Raw genomic sequence first — 15,513 nt, forward strand, 5'->3', positions numbered from 1 at the left:
AATAAAAGGCAATTGCTGGGGCTGGCATTGTAGCTCAGTCGTAGAGTGTGCGCCTATCACACGTGAGGCACTTCTTCCAATCCTCAGCACCACATAAAAATGAAATAAAGATATTGTGTCCACCTACAACTTAAAAAAAAAAAAAAAGGCAATTGCTGCCGAGCAAGTGGTGCACTGCAATCCCAGTGGCTTACAAGGGTGGGGTAAGAAGATCATGAGTTCAAAGCCAGCCTCAGCAATAGGCGCTAAGTAACTCAGTGAGACCCTGTCTCTAAATTCTAAATAAAACATAAAAACACAGGGCTGGGGATGTGGCTCAGTGGTTGAGTGCCCCCGAGTATCAAAAAAAAAAAGGCAACTGCTACTAAAAGTATTAGGAAAAATCGTCATTTAATGACCCATATGAGAAAAAAGCAAAAGAAGAAACATGGAGCAGTCAATTATGAAAGGAAAAATGAGTTAGTTGATATGCAGAATAAATAAGTGTGTAGATGATAAGCTGAATATGGGGAGAGAAAACACAAAGAAAAAGTGGTCATTTATTCATCTTAGTATTTATTGAACACTTAGTTTTTATACATGTATAATGAATGACTTCAAAGTTTGTAGTTTCAATCAAGTGGAAAGAAAAACCATAGCTGAAAGGAAACAAGTAGAGAGGGATAAGTTTTTTTTGTTTGTTTGTTTTGACCAATGAGTTTAATTCCAGGTGTATATTGTAGGTGCCTGTGAAGCTTAATGAAGGATATTAAGTTTAAAGCTCAGAAAAAGTTGGGGAACTAGAGAAAAAAAATAAACAAAATATTTTCACAGTTTAACTCTTTTAGAGATAATAAAACTCACCCAAGGTACAGATTTAAAGGAAAATGAAAAATTAACACAATGCTGGAGGATACCTACATGTAAGAGATAAGCAGCAATTACAGCTATTAATACTTCCATATTGAAAAAGATAATCATAAGCTTAAGACAATGCCATGAGTTGGGGGTGGGAAAGAGCTTCAACTATAACATTTTTATCCTAAAATAAACATAAACAAATAGTGAAAAATGTTAATGTATTAAATGTAGGTAATTATGTAACTATTTTCATGTGAAGTACTTTGTAATTTTTTAACAAAGTGCTAATAAGTAGAATAGTATAGAGGGAATAAAGACACAGACTCTTCAAATAAAAATGACAGTGTTTAAAGACCAAAATGAAGTGACATTTAAACTGATTTTTAAAGGTTAGCTGATTAGAAATTAGAAGCCTGATAGGGGCTTTAGTGTTTCTTTTCAAAGAGCTGAGAATCAAATTCAGGACCCTCCAGTTTAGCTGGCCAGGTAAGTATTCTACCATTGAGCCATACTCCCAGTCTCAGGAATATCCCCCCATCCCTCCCCACCAACGGAGATAGAACCTGGTGTCAGAAAGTTGACGACTGACTTATATCTCCAGGACTTTCTTATTTTGAGACAGTCTCACTAAGTTGCCTAGGTTGGTCTTGAACTTATGATACTCTTGCTTTAGCATCCTCTTGCCTTGGCTGAGATTACCAAGCCTGTGGCACTGTACCCAGCTGGAACTTTTCTTAATGTCACGAAGACATAGAATAGATTACAGTATACTGAAGAATACAGTAATTTTTATGACTAGGTCATAAAAATACGGATAATTTTTGGACTACAGCTTCATCAGCTGAGAACATACATTTACTATCAAGATGGCTTCTATAATTTCTTTGTATAATTTACTGAGCCTCTTCTTCACAGTCTTAATGTAATCTGATACAACAGACATTTGGTTACTGAACAATCATTCTCCCAGTTTTCTGATAGAAGAACCCTGACTTTATTTACCCTCCTTTCATTTGCCAAGTCGTTCAGAGGAGGCTCGACACCTTTCTAGCCCTAATGATTGACTTAAGCCACTCAGGGAGTCTCGTTCCCTTGACAGTTTGCTTGTTGAGCCATGAACACAGGTTTCTAGAAAGTTTTCCTTACTTTCCATTTTTCTTGCACAGATGTTACATTCACAAATATGAATGCCCATATCTGGGGATGCCATCCAGAGACCTCAAGTACCTACCAGAGGTAACACACCAATATATTGAGAATGGAAGGGCAGGAAGACATAAGGAACTTGGGTCCTAGATAGTGTTACTCAAATATTGTATAAACGTAAAACACGCTTAAGATCCATTTATGGGCTGGGGATGTGGCTCAAGCGGTAGCGTGCTCGCCTGGCATGCGTGCGGCCCGGGTTCGATCCTCAGCACCACATACAAAGAAAGATGTTGTGTCTGCCGAGAACTAAAAAATAAATATTAAAAATAAATTTAAAAAAAAAAAGATCCATTTATTATCCAGTAAACACCCACTGCAGAAGCCAGTTTTAGTTTGGCTTTCTGTTACTTGCAGCTTAAAAGATCTTAAAAAATTAAGTCTCTTTTCAACATATCATAAGGACATATCAGCTCTTCTCTTGCCTTCCTTGTGCTTGAGGTCAAATCCAGAATAATCCTGTGTGTACTAGGCAAGCACACTATCTTTTAGCTACATTCCCAGGCTCCAGATATCAGGATTCAATAGCGTTACAACAAAGATTTCAAACTTCCCTCAAAGTGTTTATATAATCATAAAATATTCTTCTTTTTAAACTTTTTTAGTTGTTGATGGACCTTTACTGTATTTGCTTATTTATATGTGGTGCTGGGAATCGAACCCAGTGCCTCACACATACAAGGCAATTGCTCTACTACTGCGCTACAACTCCAGCCCTCCATAAAATATTAAGTTGTAAAATTTAAACCTTAAAATCATAGGCAAACTATTTTATTCTGATATGTGTATGAATATTTGCTGGAAAACAATGTTTTAACTCTCAATCTGATTTATTTCTGCTATTCTGAAGATTTTTTTAAACATGAACTTATTTAAAAATCATGGAAATCTTTCCTGACACTGTCATAAAGTTTTTACCTAAAATTCTTTAAAAAATAAAAAAAAAAATCAACTTTGAAGATATAATTTACATATAATAACAGGCAACTATTTTAAGCATAAGGTTCAATGAGTTTTGGCAAATGTGTAAAATTATATACTATATTCACAATACAGAATATTCTGATCATCCCAAAAGGTTCAGTTGTACCTTTCTCCAGGCAAATCCTAACTTCAATCCATAATCTCAGCCCTAGGCAATCATGATCTGTTTTTTCTAACTGAAGATTTATCTTTTCTAGGGTCTTACCTAAATAAAATCATATGCATTTAGCTTTTTCATTAAATCCTGTCTGAGATACTTCCATATCATTGCAATGTATCAGTAGTTTGTTAATTTTTATTGCTATGTAGAATCCCATCACTTGCCTATAACCACATTCACTTGTTGATAGGTTTTTCGAGATGTTCCAGTCTGAGGCTATTACAAATGAAGCTACTATAAACATTCCAGTAAGTCTTCAGGGGTGGGGTGAACATGAGTCATTCTCTTCACCATCACCCCCAGCAATATCTAGGAATAGAACTGTTTGATCATGTAATATAAAATTATGCCTACTTTTACCACAAAAAGCTATTAAACTATTTTCCATATTGTCTATACCATTTTGCATCCCACCAGTAATAAATGTGAATTTCAGTTGCTTTACGTCCTCAACAATACTTCTTTTTTCTGTCAAAAACTTGTCATATACCTACATGGATTTGGATAGGATCCAAATATTCTGTATAGCTATGTGTTACATTTCCAAGCTTTGGCGATGGAAATCTTTTGACATCGAAAGGTATATGACATCATAAAATGCATCTGGCTGAACTGATGTTATATTATAAAAATCATATGAACTACATATTAACTGCTAACCAATTCACTGATACAAATTACAGTCAGGTACTGAATAATGGCACATCATCTTTAATCTCTCTTTATTTGCCAAAGTCAACAAAAAGCAGTTAAACAACATCCTTTCTTCTAAACTATATTATTTCTACACTTAGGTTAGTTTCAATGGTAAACTAAGTAAGCATTCACATTCATTACTAAGATATGATGAGGAATCTCTTACATTTGCAATGCTTCAAGGATCAGTTTCTCACTTTCTAAAAATCCTATTTAAAAACCAGGATTTAACTTACATAATTTAAAGTCACCCTTATTAATATACAGGTTATTCAGGTATGCACTTTTTTTTTTTTTTTTTTGGTGGTCCTGAAGACTAAACCCAGGGCCTAGCACATGCTTGACAAGTGTTTTCCCATTGTTACATTCCCATTCCCAGCCATTTTAAAAAATTTGAGTTAGATTCTCATTAAGTTGCCCAGGTTGGCCTCGAACTTGCAATCCTCGTGCCTCAGCCTCTCAAATAGTTGGGATTACAGATGTGTGCCACCATGTCTGGCTCAGGTCTGCAAGTTTTGACAGATGCATACAATCGTACATTGGCCACATCAATGTCAATAAAGAGCAATTGCATCACCTCCCAGGATTCTCCTATTCCCCTCTGTACTCTCCTTACAAGCCCAGAGAACCACTGATCTATTTCCTGTTCTTATAGTTGTATCTTTTCCAGATCCCATACAAATAGAATCATATGATATTCAGCTTTTTGATTCTGGTTTCCTTCACCTAGCATAATGTATCTGAGATCCAGGCATGTTTCTGCGAATGTCAACAGTTCATTCCTTTACCACTGAGTACTATGCCACTGTATGCACATACTACTGTATGCACATACTACTGTTTATTCGTTCCCCAATGGAGAGACATTTGAGTTGTTTCCAATTTCTGAAAATCACACACAGAGCCATTATCAGCATATACCTGCAGGGTTTTCTGTGAACATAATAAGCTTTCATTTCATCTGAGTAATTACCAAGGTGTGAAACTGCTGGCCTGTATGGAAGTACAATCTTAGGAGAAATGACAAAATGTTTCCAAAGTGGCCTTAACATTTTGCATTCTCACCAACAAAATGAGAATTCCAGTTGTTCCACATTTTTGTTTTAAAGAGAGAGAGAGAGAGAGAGAGAGAGAGAGAGAGACAATATTTTAATATTTATTTTTTAGTTTTTCAGCAGACACAACATCTTTGTTTGTATGTGGTGCTGAGGATTGAACCCGGGCCGCATGCATGCCAGGAGAGCGCACTACCGCTTGAGCCACATTCCCAGCCCCTGTTCCACATTCTTAACACTTGTTTATGTCAAAAATTTTAAATTATTCTAATAAGTGTGAATCGAGATCTCTTGATCTCTTTACGGTTTTAATTCACTTTCCCCTAATGACTAAGCACCTGATATTGAGCATGTTTTCATGCTTATTTTCTACTTTGCTAACCATATCTACTTTGGTGACATATATATTTAAACTGGTCCTTTAATTGGGTTGTGTACTGGAAACAAAAATATTTGCTATTATAACACTCTATAGTCTTTATATATTCTGGAATCATGTTCTTTGTCAGATATACATATATTATTATATTTCCTCTCAGAATATATGTTGCCTTTGCATTATTCTAATGGTATCCTTGTACGGGTTTTGGGTTTTTTTTAATTTTTTTTTTTTTTTTTTGGTAGTTGTTGATGGACAGAATGTCTTTATTTTGTTTACTTTTATGTGGTGCTGAGGATCAAACTCAGTGTCTCACACATGCTAGGCAAGCGTTCTACCACTGAGCTATATCCATAGGCCCTTGTATGTGTTTTTTAAATTTTGATAAAATCCAATTAAGAATTTTTAATTTTATGGTTTGTGGTTTATACGTCCTGAGAATTCTTCAGTAGAAGATTTTCTCTTATATTTTCACTAGAATTCTAGCCTCTTACATCAAGACTATCAGGCTATTTTAAGTTAACTTTTGATTATGCTGTAAAGTCAAGTGTGAGTTTCAATTTCTCCAAATTTGACATCTAGTGTTCCTAACTACTATTTGTGAAAAAAATTAACTATATCCCACTGAATTACATTGGTACCTTTGTCAAAATCAATTTACCACATTTGTTTAAGCCTATTTCTATGGTCTGTTTCCCTGTTCTATGCCTATGGTCAATTATTTCACTCTTTTCATTACTGTAGCTTTAGAGTAAGTCTTGAAATTAAATAAGCCCTCCATTTTTTTTTTTTTTCAAATTTGCTTTGGATACTCTGGGGTTGGGGTCTGCAAATTTTCGCTGTAAAAGGCCAGACAGTGTTTTAAGTTTTGTAGACCATGTTGGTCTCTGTAACAACTACTTGACTCTGCCATGTTATTGCAAAAACATCTATGCACAATACACAAATACATTAAGTGTGGCAGTGTTGCAATGACACAACTTCCAAAAACAGACAGTGAGCCAGTTTGGCTTGCAAGTAGTAGTCTGCCAAACCATGCAGTAGAGTCTTTGTATTACCATACAAATTTTACAATCAGAGTGTCAATTTCTTTTTCTTTTTCTTTTTTTTTTTTTTTTTTTTTTAAAAAAAAGGCTGCTGGGACTAACTCTACAGATCAATTTGATATCTTGCCGATCATGGTGGTGCACAAATACAATTCCAGTGATTTGGGAGGTTAAAGCAGAAGGATCACAAGTTTGAGACCAGCCTTAGCAATTCAGTGAGACCCTCAGCAACTTAGTGAGACCCTATCTCAAAATTTAAAAATAAATAATGAGGACTGAGGATGTAGCTCAGTGGTAAAGCATCTCTGGGTTCAATCCCCAGTGCCAAGAGACGGGGGGGAGGGGGGGTTGACTTTTTAAATTTGTTTTAATTAGTTATACATCACAGTAGAATACACTTTGATCTATCATACACAGATGGGATATAATTTCTCGTTTTTCTGAGTGTATGTGATAGAATCACATTGGTCATGCAGTCTGTTTCATTCTACTATTTGTCTTATCCCCACATCCTCTCCCCTTCCCTCTACCTAATCTGAGGTAACTCTATCCTCTTCTCTGTTTCACCCCCCACACACACATACCCCTGTGAATTAGGATCCGCATATTAGAGAAAACATTCGCCCTTTTTTGGGATTGACTTATTTTATTTAATGTGATATTCCCCAACTCCATCCATTAACCCACAAATGCCATAATTTCATTCTTCTTTAAAACTGAGTAATATTCCATTGAATATATACACCACATTATTTTTATCCATTCATCTACTGAAAGACACCTAGGTGTAGTACTGTATTTATTTAGGATCTTCAAGTTTTTTCTCAAAAATATTTTGTAGTTTTTAATGTTATAGGTCTTGTCCAATTTTTGTTAAGTAAACCTCTAAGCATTTCTTGGTTTTCTAAATACTATTATAAATGATATTGCTTTATTTCTATTTCCAATTGTTCATTAGACAGATACTTCCTGGGCACACACCTAGAATCCCAATGACTCAGGAGAGGGAGGGAAAAGCACCTCAAGTTTGGGATCCTCAGCAAGACTTTGTCTCAAATTTTAAAATAAAGGATTGGGGATGTCACTCAGTGGTAAAGAAACTCTGGGTCTAATTCCCAACCTAATAATAATGATAATAAAATAATTTTTAAAAAAGATACTTCTATACTGATGTGTGTATTAACTTGTTATGTTCCTGCTAACCTCTCTGTTACCAGTTCTACTAGTTTTTTTTAAAATAGGTTCCATAGAATTATCACATGAACACAAACCAGTTTTATTTTCCTTTCCAATGTATGCCTTTGTCTGCCTGGCTTACTGCACTGGCTTGCTCCATTACAGTACAATGTTGATAGAAGTGAAGAGAGAAAACATCTTTGCCATGGCTCCTGATATTAAGTGAAAAACATTCAATCTATACCTCTAAGTTGCCTGAAGGATTTTTTGGTAGTTGACTGTCCTCAGGCTGAGGAAATTTCCCTTGAAATTCTTTGTTTGCCTGAGAGTTTTAAATCATTAATGGGGATGTTGAATTTCTTCCAGTTTCTCTATTTGTACTTATATAATCATATAGGTCTTTTTTATTCAACTTATAAGGTGAATTACATTGATTTTTCAATGTTAAATCAAACTTGGAACCTTTGAATTCTTGGGATGAAGAACATTTGGTCACAGTATATCACCCTTTTAATATATTCCTGAAAGTTAATATTTTGTAAACTATTTTTGGGTCTGTGGTCAAGAGACATTATTTTTTAATTTTCTTGTGAATTTTGTGTTGCTTCTGGTATTAGACTAATCATGTTGGCCTCATGGAATGAGTTGGGAAGAATTCCCCATACATGTGTGTATTTGTGTGTGTGTGTATTTTTAAAGAATTTAAGACAGGTATTATTTGTTCCTTAAATGTTGAAAAGAATTCACCAGTGAAGCTATTAGGGCCTGGAGTTTTCGATTATAAATTAAGTATCTTTAATATATAGCACTATTTATATTCTTGATTTTGTTTCTTGTATTAACTTCCAAGGATTTCTTAAACTCATCCCAGTTGTCAAATTAATATCAGCATAAAGTCATTTACAACATTCCATTATTACTCTAGTTTAGCACCCTCCCCCAGCAAGGCCCAAGGCTCTTTGGGAGTTTTCACTAAATGCCCTGAGTGATCAACAAGGACTTTTCCCCTCTAGTTAGTAAAAGCTCAAATGCCTACCACTCATCTATGACCCGACCCCGCCCAATGTACGTCAGGTCACATTAATTTGGCCACTCTTTGTGCGGTTTTATAGTCTCACTCTATGCCTACATTAAGAAAAAGTAAAAAAACTTCTATGCACACACACACTTTTAACATTATTTATCTACATTGTGTCGGCTGGAACTTTTCTTTTCCTCTGCAAACTCTAGCTACCTCCATTTCCATGAATTCTGAAGTCTGTCTCTTCAACTTGTTCAGCCTCTACCTTTGCTGAGGGGGTTAGGTAACTGAAAACTGCACCTGATTTCTAGTCTTTCAGGGACCACTGTGTGTAGTGCTGTTGTCCACTGTCTAAAAAAAAAATCACTGTTTCAATTTATTTTGTCCAGGTTTCATGCTTTTGGGGAAGGAGGCTGGGGATGGATTAAATTCATCATGACCACTTAATTTGTTCTTAAAAGTTTAAATCCAGAAAAATATTTCATTCCTTGATTTTAATATCATCAAACTGCAGAGGGTATTACTTTCTAAATAAATCTGTACTTCAGGGCTAGGGTTTTGGCTCAGTGGCAGAGCGTTTGCCTTGTATATGTGAGGCACTGGGTTCGATCCTCAGCACCACATAAAAATAAAGAGATTGTGTCCATGTGTAACTAAAAATATTAATAAATCTGTACTTCAGTTCGTATAACAGAATTTATTCCTTAATAATAAATCACCTTCAAATAAATTTTAGGTGTTTCACTATAATCCGTTAAAAGTACTCTGTGGCATTTTTCTTTTGTACAAGTCGAAGAAAGAAAACATTTTAAAGTACTCATTTATGTATCTGCTTAGTTTAAACTTTATACTCAGCTTCAGATAGGCTCTTTTAGATGGGAAGAGGGGTTCTTATAAAGATTAACATAATAAAAGAAAGAATATATAAAAATCAGAAACTATAGAATAATCTGATTATAATGATTGCAGTCTTACTACTATAATCACTGTTTTATTGTCAGGAGTTTATTGCTTCCCTTCCATTATGTGGACATAGCATCTCTATTTTTGTACTTTTCTTTTTTGCAGTGCTGGGGATCGAAGCCAGCACCTCTTACAAGCTACACAAGTACTCTGCCACCAGACTACACCTCTGGTCCTTGTTCTTCTGATGTTTTAAAACCAACTACTTCACTTTCTACTGACACAGCCATTCCCTATCTATCTCACAATTTCTACATACTTTATTCATTTGTGACCGACTTAAGGGTCTCTCAATATTCTACAATCATGTGATTTGCCTATTTTTGGACTTTGCATTTGAGTGAGCAAAATTAAAAGAATATGAAGTACTATCCAATTGCCTTAACCTTGTAACCAGTTATGAATTGGCTGTTGGTTTATCCCATGGTTTCTTCGTGAGCCTGGAAGGAACCAGGATGACTGATCAGTATTCAGTGTAAACTCTTTAACAAAGTCTCCTGGATTGTTCTTGCTTTAATAGCAAGTGTTGACACATGTTTTAGCAAAATGCACTAAAAGTAAAACCTTCTCAGACTGAAGCAAATCACAACATTACATTATTTTTCTTTAATGGAGATGATTTCAGAGATCTGGAAGATTAATGTTGAATGCTGATCCAGTTCTACCACAAAGTCACTTTTTTTTTTTTACTGGACAGAAGATCAGGATTTACCTTGTTCCCTCATCACACTTGAACTACTTTTTCATCTTTGGTAATGAGTAAGAAAAGGAAGAGTAAAACTAAAAGGGCTTCGCTGATAGGGCAAATTCTCAGGAGCAGAGAAGTAAAACAGTTCCTTTCCCATTTCTTATATAGCCATCTTGTCACCCTTCAAAAGAAAATAAATCACTGAACTAAAATATCTGCCCTATCACCTTTGTCTTTTGTTTCAAAATCCAGTAGGAAATAAAAGATAAGATAGTGACAGCACCAAAAATTGTTACTAGGTATTTAAGATGGTCAGGTATTCTTTTTTTCAAATCTCTGACCTTTTAATCCTGCCCACTATAGTTTTCCGCTTTTCTTTCCACATATCCCATTCTTTCAGCAAACTTCATTCCAACATTCCTGTTTCTCACACTTGCTTAAAATATAATCTGAATTTTCTTTCTGTGTTTGCTGCTTTCACTATATTAAAACTTCCCAACAGGTCCCCAAATAACTCCACACTGCTAAATCCAATGACCAACTTTCAGTTCTCTCATCTTACTTGACCATTAGCCATCAGCCACATTTGACACAGGTTTCCTACTACCAACAAAATAAAATCTGAACTCCCTTGGCCCCAGTACTTCAGGCTAATTTCCCTAATTCCTTTTCCCATTCTGCTTTCCCTATCACCTACTAATCTTCTAAAACACAGCCTCAGGGTTAGGGAAGACAAAAAAAGGACAATCAATATTAATTAAAAAAAACAGGAGGCAGAGACAGTCTTTTAAGCAGAGCCAGCATGCTGTGCAAACCAGAGACATGAAAAATTGTGCTCTATTTATATAATATGAATTAAATTGCATTCTGCTGTCATATGTAATAAATTTAGAATAAATAAACAAAAATAAAGATCCCTACTAAACTTAAAAAAAAAAAAAAAAGCCTACTACAAACCCAAGAATGAAGTGAGTTTTAAGAATGCTAAGTAGTTCAATGCTGAAGTACAACATACAAATAAAAAGGGGAAAGATGAAAACGGAAGAGATAGTAATAGGAAACAGTCTATCTCAGAGAGATTTTGTTCTTTCTACTTAACACAAGCTGCATTTTATACACTGGCATTCATTTAATTTTCACTGAAATAAATTGCTGAATTAAAATTTGATGCTGATGAATTCTATACAACTACCTAATATTTATATCCCCTGCAAAGAGCCAAGCATACCAAAAGTTCTAGAAATACATAAGTTTTCCAGCAAGTTCCTAACACATCAATTCCCTAAGTCAGATTAAAGTTTTTCAGCTTTATCTTAGGTGGTTATATGTCAGAATTACCTACACTATATAAGAATCTATAACACTGTATTCAGTGAATTGGGGACAAATTTGAAATGTTTTTAATGCAATTGGCTTAATCATTAGCAGATAACATTATTATACTACATAGTGTTAAGTATCTTTTAAATAATATTTTCCACTTTGACAATGTTTTCTGTCTCTGAAATATTTATTATTTAATTTGACCCCATAATAATCCTAATGTACTACTAGGAGAAGTAGGCATAATTTCTACATATTATAGAACCTCAAGCCCAGGGAGGCTGTCTTGTTCAGGAGTTGAGGCTAAAAGGAAACACAACCAGGGAACTATATTCTAACTTCCAAGTTGCATTCTTTCCACTACTCAACATAACCTCTAAGAAAATTGTGTATGACATTTTCTGTTCATTGATAAGTCACTAAATACTAACTCTTTAGAAAACATTACAAACATAATAACATTATTGGCAGCCAGCTTCACTGCACAACTAACACCAATCTATTAACTTTGAAAACAGTCTTCCATCCTTCACTCTAACCATGTTGCATTACTGGTAGTAACAGTGACTAAAAATTCTCAAGTAATATAACACATTTTACCTTTTCATTTTTTTCGAGACAGGATCTCACTATGTGGCATAGGCTGGCCTTGAATTTAGGATACTCTTATGTCCACCTCCTAAAGTAGCTAGGATTACAGACACACATCACCCACCTGGCTAATTTAACACATTTTTGAACTTTAAGAAAGACTTAAATGTACTAACTTTAGCAATCTAACCAACTGTGGCATTCATTATATGCTATATTCAGTTTGGGGAAAGGGTCAGAGTCCTGTTTAGGCATTTTGCCCAGATGGTTCCAATTTACAACAGAGTTTTAAGAAATCCTAGATAAATTAACTTATAAATTTAATTTCATAAGGTATGAAATGAACAATCTCATTTGACTGTGAAATCAAGAAGCCTTACAGGTCATAAACATAAGCCAATGAATTTTATCTTTCATTTTTAAATCTTCTCCTTTAATATAAAGCACAAAGGACAGGCAGGACCATAAAAAACAAAACAAACAAACAAACAAACAAAAAAAGACAGAAAACATAAGCAAAGAGAAGGAAGCAGCAGATTGCTTAAAGGGCGTGAACTCTTGTCTTGTAAAAGCAAACAAAGAACTTAATTTTCCAAGAGTGAAAGAAATAGAAAATGTAAGCAATGAAAAACTGAGGCTTGTAGAGCTCACTAATGGTGGCAATTTTCTACCACTGCAATCTTTTTTTTTTTTTTTTTTTTTTACACTTTTAACAATTGACCTTAAAAAATAAGGAACTCATTCCAAATCCCTGGAGCCTCATGGTTTAAGTCTGACAAGGGTCTGAAGTCAAAAAAAGAATCCTTCACTCTTTCTTTCTTTTTTTTTTTTTTTTTTTGCTATGGATTATAGTAATAAAAATAACTTACAAATCAATGTTAAACCACAAGATTTTTTTTTTTTTTAAGAGAGAGTGGGGGGGGGGGAGAGACAGAGAGAGAATTTTTTAATATTTATTTTTTAGTATTTGGCGGTCACAACATCCTTGTATATATGTGGTGCTGAGGATCGAACCCGGGCCGCATGCATGCCAGGCGAGCGCGCTACCGCTTGAGCCACATCCCCAGCCCAAACCACAAGATTTAAAAAGTGAATTAAATTCAACATATAACAGATCCAAGTGTAAGAATGAATTGCTTTTCGCTACTTTCAACAATTGTTAAAAACAATTTGTTGGTAGAAAAGCACCTGTAAAGAACTATTAGGCATCATTCCCTTCTCAAATTCTGCCAACTCTTGAAAAAATAAGCTGATTTTATCCCTTAAGAATGATTCCACCATTATAGATGTAATTTTCAACATCTTTTCAATGTACCTAACCCACCATTGATACCAAAATTAATGAGCAAACTCTTCTCATGCTGATTGTGCATGATGCTATTATATAAAATGAAAACAAGCAAATGTGTCAGAGATGCATTTTACAACATTAGTTGAAAATACAATTGATTGATCAGTATCTCACTGTGTTGTACCCCAGCAAATACCTTCTAAGTGTGCAAGATAAGTGGGTAAAAATTTTAAAAAAAAATCAAGTAAAATTTATGTTAAAGAATAACAACTATTTTTTTCATGAGGAAAATGTTAATGTCTTTTTGAAACAACATGTCAATAAACTGTGCCCTATCACATAAAAAAAAAAAGAAGAATTTTTATCCTCTCAGATTTTCACATCTTTTATCTTTTGTCAATATCCTCCTCCTCCACCACCACCACCAGCACCACCACCCAGCCCCAGGATATGCCAGCCCTATTTTTTTTTTTTTTTTTTTTTGAGACAGGGTCTCCCTAATCTGCTGCAGCTGGCCTTCAATTTGTGATCCTCCTGTTTTTAATGTTCCAAGTAACTGGGATTACAGGTGTGTGCCACCATGCCTGACTTTTGTTAAGATTTTTGAGGAGCAAACTGCTGTATCAGATACTACTTTCACCTTTGTTGGTCAGTTAAATGCTCCTCAGACGCTACATGGACTCTTCTTTAAACAATTATTTGGGTAACAAAATTGTATCTCCCTTCTGGTTTTTTTTCTTTAAGTAAGACTAAACTAAAGAAATTGGATTTAGTTACTGACTGGAACTCTTTACTTTTCCCCAAATTCTTGGGATATTTACTTATTACTATCTTGAATTTCAATGTTATGTTTTAATCAACAGATTTAAAACCAAAAGTTTGATATATAAGTCAAATGTACACAACTATAAGTATGACATTAATACAGCAGACCCAAGAAAAGGGAGTTTTCAGCAATGAAGCAACAAAAGCAAGGAATAGCCAAGTGATTTAAGAAAACAAAATAAATCACATGATGACAAGCATGGGTGGAGATGAGTTGAAGAGGCAAAGCAAGAAACCACAATCAATGTTAACTGTGTTAAGTACTAAGACCATGGAGCTTTTGGTACAGATATTGTATTTTTGTTAAACCACTAATCTTCTCTTAGAAATTAGCAGAAGCCATAACAGTGCCTATCAAACTCAAGGTAATATATCTGGTAATGGAAGTAATTAAAAAATAAGTTGTTAAAAATAAGTTGAGGGGCTGGGGATGTGGCTCAAGCAGTAGAGCGCTCGCCTGGCATGTGTGCAGCCCTGGTTTGATTCTCAGCACCACATACAAACAAAGATGTTGTGTCCGCCGAAAACTAAATATTAAAATTCTCTCTCTCTCTTTTAAAAAAAAAAAAAAAAGTTGAGACCGGTATACCAGAATTTCATTTTAACTTGTACATATAAACTACATTTAAAACCATTGCATTTTTTCCATTGTTAAAAACAAAAAACTCTGAAATAATTTTACATATTTGTAATTGGTTTCTCTTAAACAAGGCATGATGGTGCATGCCTGTGACTTCCTACTTGGGAGGCCAAGGTTGGAGGATCATAGCATGAGCAATTTTGTGAGACTCTACATCAAAATAAAATAAAAAGGGATGAAGATGTAGCTCAGGGGTAGTATACCCCTGGCTTTAATCCTCAGTACCACAAAAAAATAAATAAATAAAATCACTGTCCTTGATAGGTGATTAATAAACCCTTCTTCTCAACCATGATATATTACTTCATGAAGTAAAGAGTTTATTTTGGTTTTGTTAGAAATCAGTAAAATTTTGACATTTGCTTCAAAATTTTAAATTGCCAAACACATTAAAAGATTTTTGATTTTTAAATTCCATTAAGAAAGTTCTGTCTTGTAATTAATATATTAAACAAAAACTATGGTTTGGGCATATAATAGATGTTTAATAAGTGCTTATTATTCAGTTTTCTTAGCTTTTGTCTCATTCAAAATCAAGCTAATATAATTCCATAGATACCCACTAGGTAAAAAGATCTATAAAATATCAATTTTGCCTTTTTTTTTTTTTTTGGTACCATGGATAGAAC

The 15,513-nt window shown here is 34.5% G+C and overlaps 1 protein-coding gene across 4 annotated transcripts in view; it reads right to left on the minus strand.

Annotated features, from left to right (window-relative positions):
* The window catches only part of Yes1 (YES proto-oncogene 1, Src family tyrosine kinase), a 73,040-nt gene that overhangs the window by 26,423 nt on the left and 31,104 nt on the right, over positions 1–15,513 (minus strand). The window lies entirely within an intron of this gene.

The sequence above is a fragment of the Callospermophilus lateralis genome, chromosome 17 (assembly GCF_048772815.1).
Source record: "Callospermophilus lateralis isolate mCalLat2 chromosome 17, mCalLat2.hap1, whole genome shotgun sequence".
Taxonomy (NCBI): Eukaryota; Metazoa; Chordata; class Mammalia; order Rodentia; family Sciuridae; genus Callospermophilus; species Callospermophilus lateralis.